The sequence below is a fragment of the Galleria mellonella genome, unplaced genomic scaffold (assembly GCF_026898425.1).
Source record: "Galleria mellonella isolate WM207_F2 unplaced genomic scaffold, CSIRO_AGI_GalMel_v1 utg63, whole genome shotgun sequence".
In the NCBI taxonomy this organism is placed as follows: domain Eukaryota; kingdom Metazoa; phylum Arthropoda; class Insecta; order Lepidoptera; family Pyralidae; genus Galleria; species Galleria mellonella.
The window spans coordinates 4,728,798-4,742,509 of NW_026442130.1; the positions used below are offsets into that span (position 1 = coordinate 4,728,798).

The following is a 13,712-nucleotide window of genomic DNA, read 5'->3' on the forward strand; positions in this document are numbered from 1 at the left end:
ACACCTCTATAATCCACAGTCTGACTGATCGAAGTAAATGTACGTATTAAATCTGCCAAATGAATAATATATCCAATATTATTTCATTTTAATTTACCAATTACGCAGATAAGTACTTATAAAGATGTTATTATAGTAAGTATGAAGCGAGGGCAGCATTGGAGCGTGGAACGGCCGCTGTTAGCGAAACGGCAATGACCTCCGTCTCAACGCTTAATTGTCGAATAATTATTTTAATGAATGAGCGACTGTACCGATGATGCCGTCACAAACGTTACAACAATCGTTATCTATTCACTTCATGGATCAATCCAAGATAGCAGTAGTCGGTGGCGCGCCGATTGTACCCTGCCTGTACTATGGATAGGAGCCCTCACATTTTTATGGCTCCCGCCTCGTAAAGCCTCTTATCTCTCTTTCGGGCAGCCGTCTAAGTTCTATATCCGTCTCGTTCCCTCTTGCGCCTCGCCGGCCGGGGGGACACGTAGCGTTCCTTGTAAGTTCCGTGCTCGCTTCACTCGTCCGATCGTCCGCTGCCGACCCGAATCGGCGCTGACGTGACGCGCGTTGTTTTTACGCTCGTGTTTCTGCTGTGAAATAACTAGTGTTATTTGTTTATAATCAGCAACAACTGACTTGGATTGATTTGCCACCGCCCAAAGGATTAAATACTCACAGTGGAGTGTACTGTACGTGTTTGTGTGAGATGACAAGTGGATACTATAAAGTAAAACGGGTCGGCCGTGTTTATGTGCTGAATGGTGATTAAAAGTAATTTGCTTTTACGGTGTTGAGGGTCGGCCTCTGCGTATCGATCGCATATCGAAAGACAAAACGTTGGATTGTTGTGTTAGAGCGGCTGAGGCGGTGCAACGAGAGGTGAGTACACACAAGGGCTTGTATGGCGCACTGTAGCAATGGCCGAGGCCGGAATAGCGAACTAGGTACTCGAGTAAGCAGACATCCCAAGCACAGTCGGACTGTGCCCTTCGTGATGGGAGAAGGCCAAGCAATAGAAGATTTAATTATACAGGTTGATAATTGATTGCCGGCATTTTCTCATATTCACCCAAAAGTTGGTAGGTATGTAGTTACTTTATTTAGGTATGTGTATACCTATTCTAATAGGTTTTAATTTTTCAGAAAATAATTTGAATCGATTAGTTAAATAGTACTATTTATTTTGAATTTTTTTAAATCAATGCTAGGTCTAATGTACATGGCGGGAGGGGCAGGGGAGGCATTAAATCGTCAAGATGGAGCAGCTGGCCGGTTTTTATTCTCACCTATCATTTCTCACTGGTACCCTGCCAGCGTATAGGTACCCATCCTCGATAGTGCAGGTAGTGTTACCATTTCATTGCCCTTCATCAATCCCCACGTGGTCTGTCCTTTTTTTAATGGAAGATAATGAATTGGTAGTCACGCCTGCGCTATCGGTGTACCCTGGCGTGTCACTCACCATCAGTGAGGGTAAGGATGAAAAGAAGGTCAGTTAATCCATCGTGACGAATTCAATGATAAATTAGTCACTATAGTTTCCAGGGGGTACCGCGTGGAGGTCGACCTGTTAGAATATATTAATAGCAATGGGGACTAATCTCCCCATAACTAACAATCCCTTCCCCCGGTCTGTCCTTTTAACCATTGAAGTTTTTTTAAAGGTGATGATAAATACAAATTATTGGCTTGTATACACCATGTCAGGCCGACCTCCATGTGGTTCCCTGTGATTAATACTTGTCGAATTCATCACGATGAGCAAACTAATCAGTCTTCATCCATGAGGATGATAGTGATAGATGATAGAGATGAGGCACTATCATCTCTCACTGGTGCCACACCAGTGTATTACCGATAGCGCAGGTGGGATGTTCATTCCATTTCCCTTTCCCTTCCCTTTAAAAAAAAATAACTCTCCATCAGATAAGCCGCCAGCTTTTTATACCTTCTAAATTTCCATGGTAATGAGTCAGTCAATCAGAATGAGGACTTACCTCTTGATACCTGTACGCCTAATGTTAGCACGTACAGATTAGCGAGGTGTTGTATTTAAAATGCAATAAAATAATAATTAGACTATGCTGGCAAGGCTATTTATTTTCGGAGTCTAAATGCATAAAAATAGTAATTTCCTTATTATCAAATGTTATATGAATTATTTATTCTCAACTCAACTATATTTTACTTATTTCTGAGAATCTATTTTTGTTAAAATACAAACACGAAATCTAATATTTTCTGCAACTTAGAATGGCAAACAAGCTGACAGCCTGATGTAAAGTGGTAACCGTCGCCTATAGACATGAGCAGTACCATGGAGATAACAGAGTATACTGCTTCGCCCATGATACTCTCTATGCGTTGCCGTTCCTGAGGACTCAGGTGTTATTCCTCTATACCCTGTAAATTCACTGCCATATTCTACCCTTTAAACCGAAACACAGTCATGCAAACACAACTGTTTCACGGTAGAAACACCAATGAGACAGAGGTACCCAAGTAAACGAGTTTTGCACAAAGTCCCCCTCTGGTATCTTAAAATCTAATAACATTTTACATGAAAAGTTTTTTTTTTAAATTAATATTTATTACTAGAGTATTCTATGGACAGACGGTTGCTATTTTGCACCGTGTAGGTCGTCAGTTGTTTGCGATTTTAAATTGCACATAAAATAAAATTATTACAAACAGATCAACTGTATTATATCTGTCTTCATGCAATATCCTTTGCTGGTTAGGTAAAGGGAACCGTGTGCCAAAGGCTCTGTATATTTTATATACTTCTCTTGCGTCCTGCATCTTCACATTTCGTCGCTTGTACCCTCTTTCCGGAGATTTGACTCCTCTTTCCTCATAATAAGTTACTGTATATCTCTCCGGTATCTGCATCCACCTACTTGTAATAGAATTTAATATAAAATCTGGGATTAAAATCTATATGATAGGTAATCTTCATTATCATTTCAGGTATTGTCCACAGTTAAGCATAGACCTCTCTCATAGACTGTCATAAATAACAATTATAAGCACGCGTCTATAGAAATTTGCGACACATTTAAGTGGTCATCACTTCATCTAGAGAGGGAGTAGAACTACACTTAGTCATGTTTATCTATGACATTTGTTTGTACAGTTTCTTCACTTGAGAACCTTTCCAAGCGATTATAATTAGAATACTTATCTGTTTTTAATTAATAACATACATTAAAATGTCAATGCCCTTATAGCTTCATGTAGCGGGCATGTCATTGTATAATTGTCGTGAAAGTATATAATGGCACAACATAAACATGCTACTCTACCATACTACCTGCTTATTAGGAGTTATCTAATAGGCGCGGCTGTAAAAAACAGCCATTATCGTATGCCGTTTATGATCCTAAGCTTGTAATAACTCGTTGAATAAGTTATCATTCATATTTCATTAATGACTGACATTTCTATACGAAGAATAATGGCGTGCCTATTTCATACGTTTTCTATCCATACAAATGTCAAATTGATTGGAGATAACGTTGTTAGAATGTCTTCCTTTGCGTGTTATACCGCTTGTACACGGAGTGTGTTCTGAAGAATTGTTTGACACGATTCCCATGACCATCTTCAATCGTCGCACCACTCGCTATCACTGGGGGAAAGAATTCACTCTTTTTTACATTTTTCTTTAATCTCCATTTAATTTGGGTTTTTATCTTTAGAGATATGTTAATTTCATTGTTTTAATCAGGTTATAACTAAAATTATCTAGTTTAATTGTATTTTTCGAACCAACTTCAGAAGTGAGAGCGTGAATTATGCTCTTAACTGTTCACATCTTTATGAATGTTAAATCATTCCCTTTACATTCTAAAACTTTAAATATCGTGTACAGTGTGGTTTCCACGCAATTTTCTTGCTCGAACGCTCGAGTTGTGCAATGAGTTATCTTTGAGATATGGGATTCTTCAAAGTTCGAAGAATTCTATTGTTGCGTGTAGGCGTCCATATGTTACGGTCCCCGTTTACCATCAGGCATACCACTTACCACTTTTATGTTCAGTTTACACGTATAACTGATTCTATAGACATGTAGTAAGTAAAATAGGAGTATAGACGTCGCAAATATCTAAATTTATATGAAAAAATAGCGTTCAACCCCAGCTTCGCATAATTTTGAAAATAAAATATAGCTGAGTCATGTAACTCGTGGATAATGTAACTTTATACCGCTAAAAGAATTTTTAAAATCATTTGTGTTTATCTGTTACAAATAAAAAGTGTATCTTTCCTCTTTGTATTATTAGTTTTAGATAAAACAAACTATTGAACTAGTTGATGTTACAAAAGTTATCTATTGATAGCCAAAATTCCCACAATAAACCCTATCGAAAATACTACCTGTGATTCTGTGTCTTTGCCAATTCTCTGAAATTTGCTTAATACAAATGTTATTTAGAAACCTTGAATGGAAATTTACCTGAAGTCGCGTAATCAATTAGGGTCTATTGAGCCTAATTTAGGGCCAAGAATTAACATGGTAACGGCATCTTAATCCATATCTATCTTAAATTTTATAATTTAATTTTGGGATTCGTTATGCGGGGAATCGAAAAATATCATGTAGCGTGTATCGGTCAGCCGACTGTTCGCGTCCGCCGGGAACATCGCCTAATGGCTACACATTCTGAGTGAGTAATGCCCTTCCCTAATGGGATAATGGCACGCCGCGCCGCCGTTGCCCGCCGGACTACCTCGGAACATTTATAAAGCGGTCGAATCGCGCCATGTCAACAAGCGACGACTCTGCTAACATCGCGATCACACTGTTTGCCTTCCCATTTAGTGAGCGCCAAGGGAACGGATATGCGCCCCGAGAGCAGACAATCGGGAACTTCAGTGAAAATAATATACCGCCCGAAATATAATATTATTTCACTTATTCGGTTGTTTTCCATAGGCGATTTTCGATAAGTACCTACTCTTATTTATCTTCTTATAACTGATACCAGTTCAATATTGAATCATTATATTGAATATCGTTTTTTTAGTCTACAATGAATAATTAACATTGTTTCACAAAAAAATCGATCAATTCGATTTCAATTGTATCAAAACCTTTTTGTATTAAAAACTAAACTATTGAATCGATATTAATATTTTTTTTTATGGGACCAATCTCTAAATATATTCTTTCAAATTAAAAAGAATTTTCAAAATTGATTTACAACTGACGGAGTCATGAGGTAATAAATATAAAAAAAAATACTGTTTGTTTAAGAATTCGGTTGAAAGATTAATGATGATTATTATTATTATTAAAAATTTTATTTTATTATTTGTATCTGGATTCCATCCATCTAGATGAGTGGCAGTCTTCCACCGTGCGTTTTTCAACGTACTTTCTTCCACGCATAATTGATACGACATCGTAACCTTTAAGAGCGTACTCCTTTTTAAAAGGCCGACAGCACACCTGCAATTCTTCTAGTGTTGCGGCGATAGTCATAATCAGGTGAGTCGAATGCTCGAAAAAGAAATTGATGCAAGACATCAGTCGTCTAACTGTCAAGCAATGCGCAGTCTGAAACATTGATTAAAAGCATGTAAGTTTAGACACTAAAGAGTTTTTAAAATCTATCTCTGTTTAAGTCAACAAATATACATGGCAACACTGCGGTTTCCGCCGGTCGCCATTACCGCTCTGCAATAATACATTTAAATCTGTGTGCTCATAAAATTAAATAATGTAACTATAATTACAACCGCTTTTCACTTCAACTCTAACAAGATCGGTGCCGAAACTTGGAATAGGCCCTATGCCATAGGGTATAGGGATGAAAGTTTGCATGATGGAAGTAAAAATTTTATTTTAGACTACTTAAACCATATTTGGTAAATATATAGCGTGTTTGTTGTAAACAAACTTACATTCACAAAAAAAGTTGATAAATCACCTCTAAAAAAAATAAGTGGAGCATAATGTAAAAATAGAGTTCTTTATACTGTGAAGTGTAATGTATAAATACCAATTGTTTCTCTTTTGGCATCAATGTATTAAAGAAAAAAAATTAAGACCATCGAGTCAATCGAACGTTTGAAAAAGGAACATTGAAGTGGCTCAAGAGCTCTAAGCTGTGCTGTCGACCTCAATGACCCTTAACGCTGATAAGTAAACATCCAAAGTCACCCACCTACTTACCTTGTCGGATTTAACAAGAATGTCGCAGCCCGCATCGCCGTAAACAAAGATATTTCGCGTTTTACCCCCTCAGAAAGCTGGAATACATTTATAAGGGTGAGTTGTTTTTTTGTTAAACGGATGATAATGAAATGGTAATATCGCCTGCGCTATCAGCATACGCTAAAGGGACTCCAGTGAGAGATGATAGGAGTGGTTAAAAGCTGGTCAATTGGCCCACCGTGATGGTTTCTAGGTGCTTGAATGTCAACCTGAAAGATATTAAAGTCTACGTAAAGATTTACAAAAGTCTACATATGGGATAGTAATATCCATTTACAATATTACCATTATAAATGTGAAATCTTGGAATAATATTTGGATTATTACTTAGATGTTTATTTCACAAAATGGCTAAACGAATTTGATTGAAATTTGGTGCACAGCTATGTATATTATACACTTAACACATAAGATATTTTATATATTAATTAAACTGGCAAAACCGCGGGAAATTATGGGTTAGTATTCAATAAAATTAAATTGCTTTGACAACTTCGAGTAATTAATTGTATCAGTACGGAGCCGAGCTAATATTCAAATTATATTTGTTAACAATATGTAACCAAGTTGACGGTAATATGTTATTATTATGTTTGATCACTAGTGATAGAATATACAATTGTAAATTTATACATATACACATACATACATATCTATCACGCCTGTAGCGTAGGTAGAAACAATGATACGCTAAACCAAACGCATGGAAGGCCATGCGTAACCATTCCTGAGGACTCTGGTGTTATTCCTCTGTACCCTGTAAATTCACTGCCAATTACTTTATTGTGCACATTAATAATACATAAAAGTATGGTACAGGTAAGCAAATGTATAAAGGCGAACTTTAAAAAATTTTTCTTTTTCAGCAAGAGTTTTTCTGTATCCGTGACTTCTTCCGTGTAACCGGGATATGTTCACTAACCGGGGTAAAAAACAGGGTAGCCTATACGAGATAGAGAAACTTATAATCTTCTTTATCCCATATAGTATGTCTATAGTAAATTTCATAGCAATTATTTAAGCCATTAGGCGCTAAGTGGTTTACAAACAAACAAACTTTCACATTTAAAATATTAGTAAGGATAAATATATTTATGTTAAAACTTGGATGATTTCATTATTTTGTGCTTCTCGACATGGCTCGCTCGTGTTTGGGCGGTCTCCATGCAATGTAACGACGTGTAAATTGTCAAATTTTTTGGGGGCAGAACTGCAGCGCCGCAGGAGCTCGGCGGGCGGTCTGAGAAACAATACTTTGTGCATCAATGATTCAATGTTCCGTTTCATGGAATCGTTTATTATACACCGTACTTATTGCTTCACTGCTTTACGGTTTTGTTATACAAGCCAAAGCAAAGGTCGTGTGCTTCAAGTTAGAGTAGAATTGCCGTCGCCTTATAATATCATTTGAGGGTTTGGAATACTCTAAGTAAATGCTGACAGCGTTCTAGTGCAGCTGTTAAAGCTATCGTGCGTCAAAAAATCAACAAAAATATAGTAAAAAGTAGAGATATTAAAATGTTTGTAATGATGCGATTAGACATTAAATGAATAAAACAAAATATCTTTAGGTAATTCTTTAACCCTTCTTTGCATAATGGTGGAAAATTCCATCATAATATTGAATGCCCAAAAATTGTATAAAAGACCAAGTTCACTTTAAGTTGATCGTGTATGGATACCTTTTTAATGTCGATTGCAGAAAAAAAAACATAGCTGTCAAATTTATTTTGTTAACCAATTTTTAAAATAATTTTGAACATGAATTATATCACCTTGATTTATGTCACCAATAAAAATAATCATGCAAAGAAGGGTTAAAAAACAGATAATAAAAATAAAAACATATTAACACACATTGTTACACCTAACATTTGCAAAGAATACTAGGTTAATATTGTTACCTGCATGATAATTGATCTTGTTAGTGGTTTTTGTACATTGACGAAATGGAACTTCCAATAGAATAGTTATTATAATATACTAACATGTGATTTAATAATTATTTAAATTACACGCCGATAAAATCACCAGGTATGTACAACTAGTTATAAGGTTATTAAATAAATCTATAGTAGCATTATATTATGTATAATAATAACGTATCTTATCATGTTTAATCAAGAAAATAAAACATGAACAGAGTAACAGTTACCGGTCTCCTGTCAGTGATAAAAATCTGGTTTTCTTGATCAGCATCTATTAAAATCACACTTGATTAGATCTGGACTCGAATTAATTGAACACCGCAGTCACAGTATGCGCGCCTGGTACACTGAGCTGCACAGAACCCACTCGGCCGACGTTCCGCAAACGTTTTCTTTTTTACTTTTTATCTTTCATCCCATTCCTGTTTGAATTTTTCCTTTGTCCCTTTGTTAGACTTTTCATATCCTTCTGTTTTCCGGGTGGATTAATTTTAATTTCGATTCAAAGAAATCGTCGATTGTTTTTTTATTATTTTGCCCACAGAGGTTGATCATCATTCATTCATTTTTGCTGTATAGGCAGGCGTAAGATAGATGGAATATTTATAGGAGGGGTCGTAGGATCAAGCCGCGCCGCCCACAGGCAATTTGCCGTCTGCCCGCAGCTCGCCGCGATCGCCTGCAAGACGTGTTCTTAAACTAAACGCTATGCTAATGTAATGGGGCTCCATTTGATCACAGCCCAAGGCTAATTTCTAATTTTCAATGAGACGTTTGTGGAAGTAACTTTATTAAACGATTTGTTTACGATATTGTAATCGGTTACATAGTGTATACGATGTTTAAAGTTTCTTTGACTATTCTTCTTTATATCAGATGTCAGTATTGAAGTATAAAGACAATTTTACTATGCTTCTACCACTTTTATTACTTGTCAGATGTTTTTAATTCAACTTTTGATTTGGAATACATAATTAGTGTATTATACTAGTCTTAAACGACTAAGGAAGAGGTTTTTTTGTTTGGACGTGACATCTTTGGCAATTTGAATAGAATTTGATAATTCTATTTGGTATCAATAGGGTTTTACCGTCAATACTAAATTTGTTATGTCTTGAGTCACTGTTTAGTTTTATGGAGCAATATATTTGAAATAGTATTATATATATTTTTGTGATTCCTTCGCAATAAATCTGACATCGTACTTAAATATATGTCTTTTTTCATAAACGTCTGAGTCAGCTGCTGTATTCAATTTTTTTTTCTTCTTTAGGTCGTGATAGTAGCGGAGTTTACCTGTCAATACTATAATGGATCTTCCCAGAACATCCGTTCGTAATAGCCATATCATTTACGAGGTAATTTGGGCTTCACGTTATTTAATCAAGAGACGAGCGTAGCCAACGCATTATTTCAACAGCGTCTCGTACGCTGACAATGTCCACATTGTAAATATTTGTCTTTGCTAATAAGTGTTGTAGTCATTGAAAGGTTTTTGTTGTTTGAAGCGACTCAACATTAAACAATCCAATCTTTGCTAATCACGATTTGTGTTCATCTCGTGTTGTCATGTCACATACAAATTGTGCCAGCTATCGGTCGACAGATCTCGTTTGTGTTTGAGTATTTGTGCAATGCCACAACTGGCGTGTTTAACACTCAATTCACGTCTATTTCTCAACCGGGTTATGTCTTTTCGCTCGGTAAAACCGGTATGCATGTGTATGTCGCAGTATTCTCGCATGTCTGGAGTATGGAGTTGGTAGCCAGATCGTAAATCACTGCGCGCGGCGGTAATGCGTAGATAAGAGCTCTCTCATTTGTTTTCCCATTTCCCCAGAGAAATTTCTTAGCGACATTACCGCGCCGTATGATGTAACGAGCAATTACCTTGAACACACGAATATTCCAAAGGCATGCATAATTACTAAAGTTTAGAAAAAGTACACTGGATTTATTGTTAGATGTTTAACTGTGTAATTAATAAATCCGAGAGACATATAAGTCTCAGTGATTTATTACTATTATACTATCATTTTATATTTATATCAATTCTGTAATTGCTTTCCAGCAGTAATATAAATTCTAGCAAACAAATAAATAATGCATGCAATTACAAGTGCAATTGGTTGCAAGAGAAATAAACATTCTCCAAATGTACTACCAGTTCTCTCGCTGAATTAAGACCAGTCACAGTCTTCACGCGATTTTAGTGTGAAGAAGGAGATTCACGTCTGACATCTTATTCTTGGTTATCGATTAAAATGAATTTCTTATATGTTTTAGCGACTATATAATTGAATATTAAATTTTCAATCTTTAGAATCAAGTTCATATAAGTACAGACTTATCTATATATTGTTATTGGTGACTCTTATCTCTAAAACCATAATTTCATAAATAATAAGAAGAAGTAATTAAAAAATTATTTAAATTAAAAAAAATATCTTTAAAATTAAATTTTAATTTGATATTAATGCGAAATGATTACTCAAAGGACCAGTATTAATATATTTTTAATAGAATTGCCTTAGAACTGCTTTACATTTACTATAGTATTAGTACTATAATAATATTACTAAACGAATTTAAAATCGTAATTTTAAAGATACAATGCTACACAGCAAATAATTCTACACAGCCAAGATTTGCGAATAATGGATTATAGAAACAGAACACGTTTTGAATAAAGAATTCTCTCTTATTATTTTTATCTTAAAATATACTATGTCGTAAGTACTTACTTATAGTTCCCATTATTACTTGTATGTGTATATAAAACTTTAATTGGGGTGATTGATTAATCATTGTTATCGTCAACAATGATTTTTAATGTAGTAAATTTCAATTGTCAACGCATAAAAGAAAATTGAATTCGTGTTCTATCTGCTAAATAAACTTAACAATGTTTCCACACATGATTGTTGAGGGATAAAGTCCCAATCTCTATTGACGAGTATATCAGCTCACTTCAAAAGTATTTTTTTTTTTGTTCACACAGTTGTGTCACAAAAAGGATTGATTCTGTTTATTTTTGTATATTTCTTGCTTCGTTTTTTTTTCTATACTGTTAATGTAAACTACAACGATTAATTTCTATTTTAACATTTCATAATAATAATAATTTATTTGCTCAAAAATGGGTTTTACATATTGAACCTACATATTAGATAATTACGTCTCCATGTTTTGTCATACATGGCGTGCTAATCTTTTTTTTAATACAAATACTAGTATGGTTCTTTTATTAATACAGTCATACAATTAATGAAATATAATAACAAAATATAGTAATTATAATATATTACACAAAAAAAAACGAAAAAGTATATACGAGTATATTACATGAAAATTTGTCTTGTCTCTTGTCACGCCGAAATCTTTTTAGGAATACAGTCTTGTTAAGGCTATAAACAATAAGGCCGCCCATTGCTGCCTCTAACTTGCTTCTTGTAGTATTGTTCATTTTTTGTCTACCTACATATTTTAATGTAATTCTAACTTTCTTTGAGGGGAACAATAAAGAATATTTATTCACTTGACTCGGTCATTACTGCGTTATATGACAAGTTATGTATTTGAAAGGTTTACGTAAGTTGCACCATAATGCCTTAATGACCGAACAAGGGCCCGGCTCCAGATTTCTCGTCCCGATAGTGCCGATAACGCACCGGCTTATCGTGGATACAAATTGACTGTCATATAAGTACATTATCGTCGCTACTCGCTACGGATACATTATTTGAATATTACTCGATGATTGAGGATGTTTACGTATCATAAACTTAAGCTCTTGCAGATGTAACGGTGTATGTAGTTGGTGTTTGAACGGGCAAACCAATAGTGAAATTAGATGCCCCGTATGGCGATTGAATGTATAAATAATAAATTTCTTAAACTTTAAACTATAAGAGATAATTTTTAATTAATAGATTCTTATTTATATTAATAGGTTCTAAAAGATTTTTTGCATGTTTTTAGCATTAAGTCCGCCTTGTACACATAAATGTAGTAATAAATAAATAAATGTATAAATGTTTGAGTTAGAACGTAAAATCTCATATATGTTTGTGAAAATCCAGACCCTCTTAATTACTTATCTTAAAAAGTTAGAGAGTACATAAAGTTAGGTGTAAGTAGGTACGTAAGATTCTGATTTAAATTAATTGTAGTGTTTATAAAATGAGGCTCTCTATAATGATAATAATTTTATCGTTTCATCCAAGTAATTGGCAGGAAGTTTTTTCTTTGTTGATTGACTTAGTTTGATATTAATTGTCAAGTCAAAAGTCAAGTAAACATAAACATAAGTTATGGAAAGTGGTAACCGTCGCCTATAGACATGAGCAGTATATACTATAGACATAACAGACTATACTGTTTCGCCTATGATACCTCCCATGCGTTGCTATTCCTGAGGACTCAGGTGTTATTCCTCTGTACCCAGTAAATTCACGCCATATCCTACCCTTCAAACGGAAACACAGCCATGCAAACACAAAACACAACTGCTTCATGGTTGAAACACGAATGGGACAGAGGTACCCAAGCAATCGACTTTTGTACAAAGTCTCCCTCTGGTAATACCTACCTATTTTAACTATTTTACATTACTATTACATTGTTTTTCATTTTCATTCTAACTAACAATTTAGCACAAAAAAGTCGCAAAATAGTTCAATAATTAAAATAGGTTTATAAGAGGTTTTTTATGAATAAGGAGGGTAGAGTTTGCTTTTCAAAAACAGCTATTTCAATCTTGACATAATTAACAATAAAAGAGCAATAGCTGTCGGTTGCAAAAATAATTGTTATATTGATACAGAATTGACGAAGATATTAAGGTCGGTTCTGAGGAATCACTTTTCAAAAGGTAACTCTAAAATTAAAATTTCAATTTGATATTACAGCGAAAACTTTATTCTACAGACCACAATATAAATTAAATTTCTAATAGATTTAAATCAATGTCAATTTAGTTTATGATGGCCCATAAAACAATTACGCGAGCCTATCCAATTAAAATATTAAGAGATACATAGGTTGCGCTAACATTGGCCACATTATGTAAAATAAATAACGATGAATACTTCCTTCCTTTTGAAGGTGTTTAAAATGAAAAAATCCTAAAACATAGATTTAAAGATATTGAAGCAATGCTATTCTAGTGGAAAGAATCTTTACTAGTAGAATCGATACTTGGCTAATTTGATCGATAGAAAATCGAAACTCAATCGAGTAAAGCGATCGATTCTACCAGGGCTACATAAGTGAGCAAGAGTGAGACGGTGCGAAGGTCGATGTTGCTGCCGTCGCCGCGCTTCGGAACCAGTTTGGCAGGACGGCGCAAGGTGCCGCGGGCCAGGTTAAGTGCACTGTATTAGCATCATCACCCGCCCTTTCATGTCTGCTTATCTCTCGGTCTAGGCAATTTAAATAAGTCTATTGAATTGTACCGACGTATGTGTGTACTCTGTGTAAGTACTAGGATTACCTACCTATCTAGTACATATCTTTAAAAAAGTCATAAGTTTCTCTGCTTAGCTGTTTTAAATATTCTA

The 13,712-nt window shown here is 34.9% G+C and overlaps 1 protein-coding gene across 1 annotated transcript in view; it reads left to right on the forward strand.

Moving 5' to 3' along the window:
• The first annotated feature begins 342 nt into the window (after positions 1-342).
• LOC113521956 (zinc finger protein 608-like) overlaps positions 343-13,712 on the forward strand; it is a 148,382-nt gene continuing 135,012 nt past the window's right edge. Inside the window, exon 1 of the mRNA XM_026907641.3 lies at positions 343-879. The gene's annotated coding sequence lies outside the window, so the exon portion shown is untranslated. The remainder of the gene's footprint in view (positions 880-13,712) is intronic.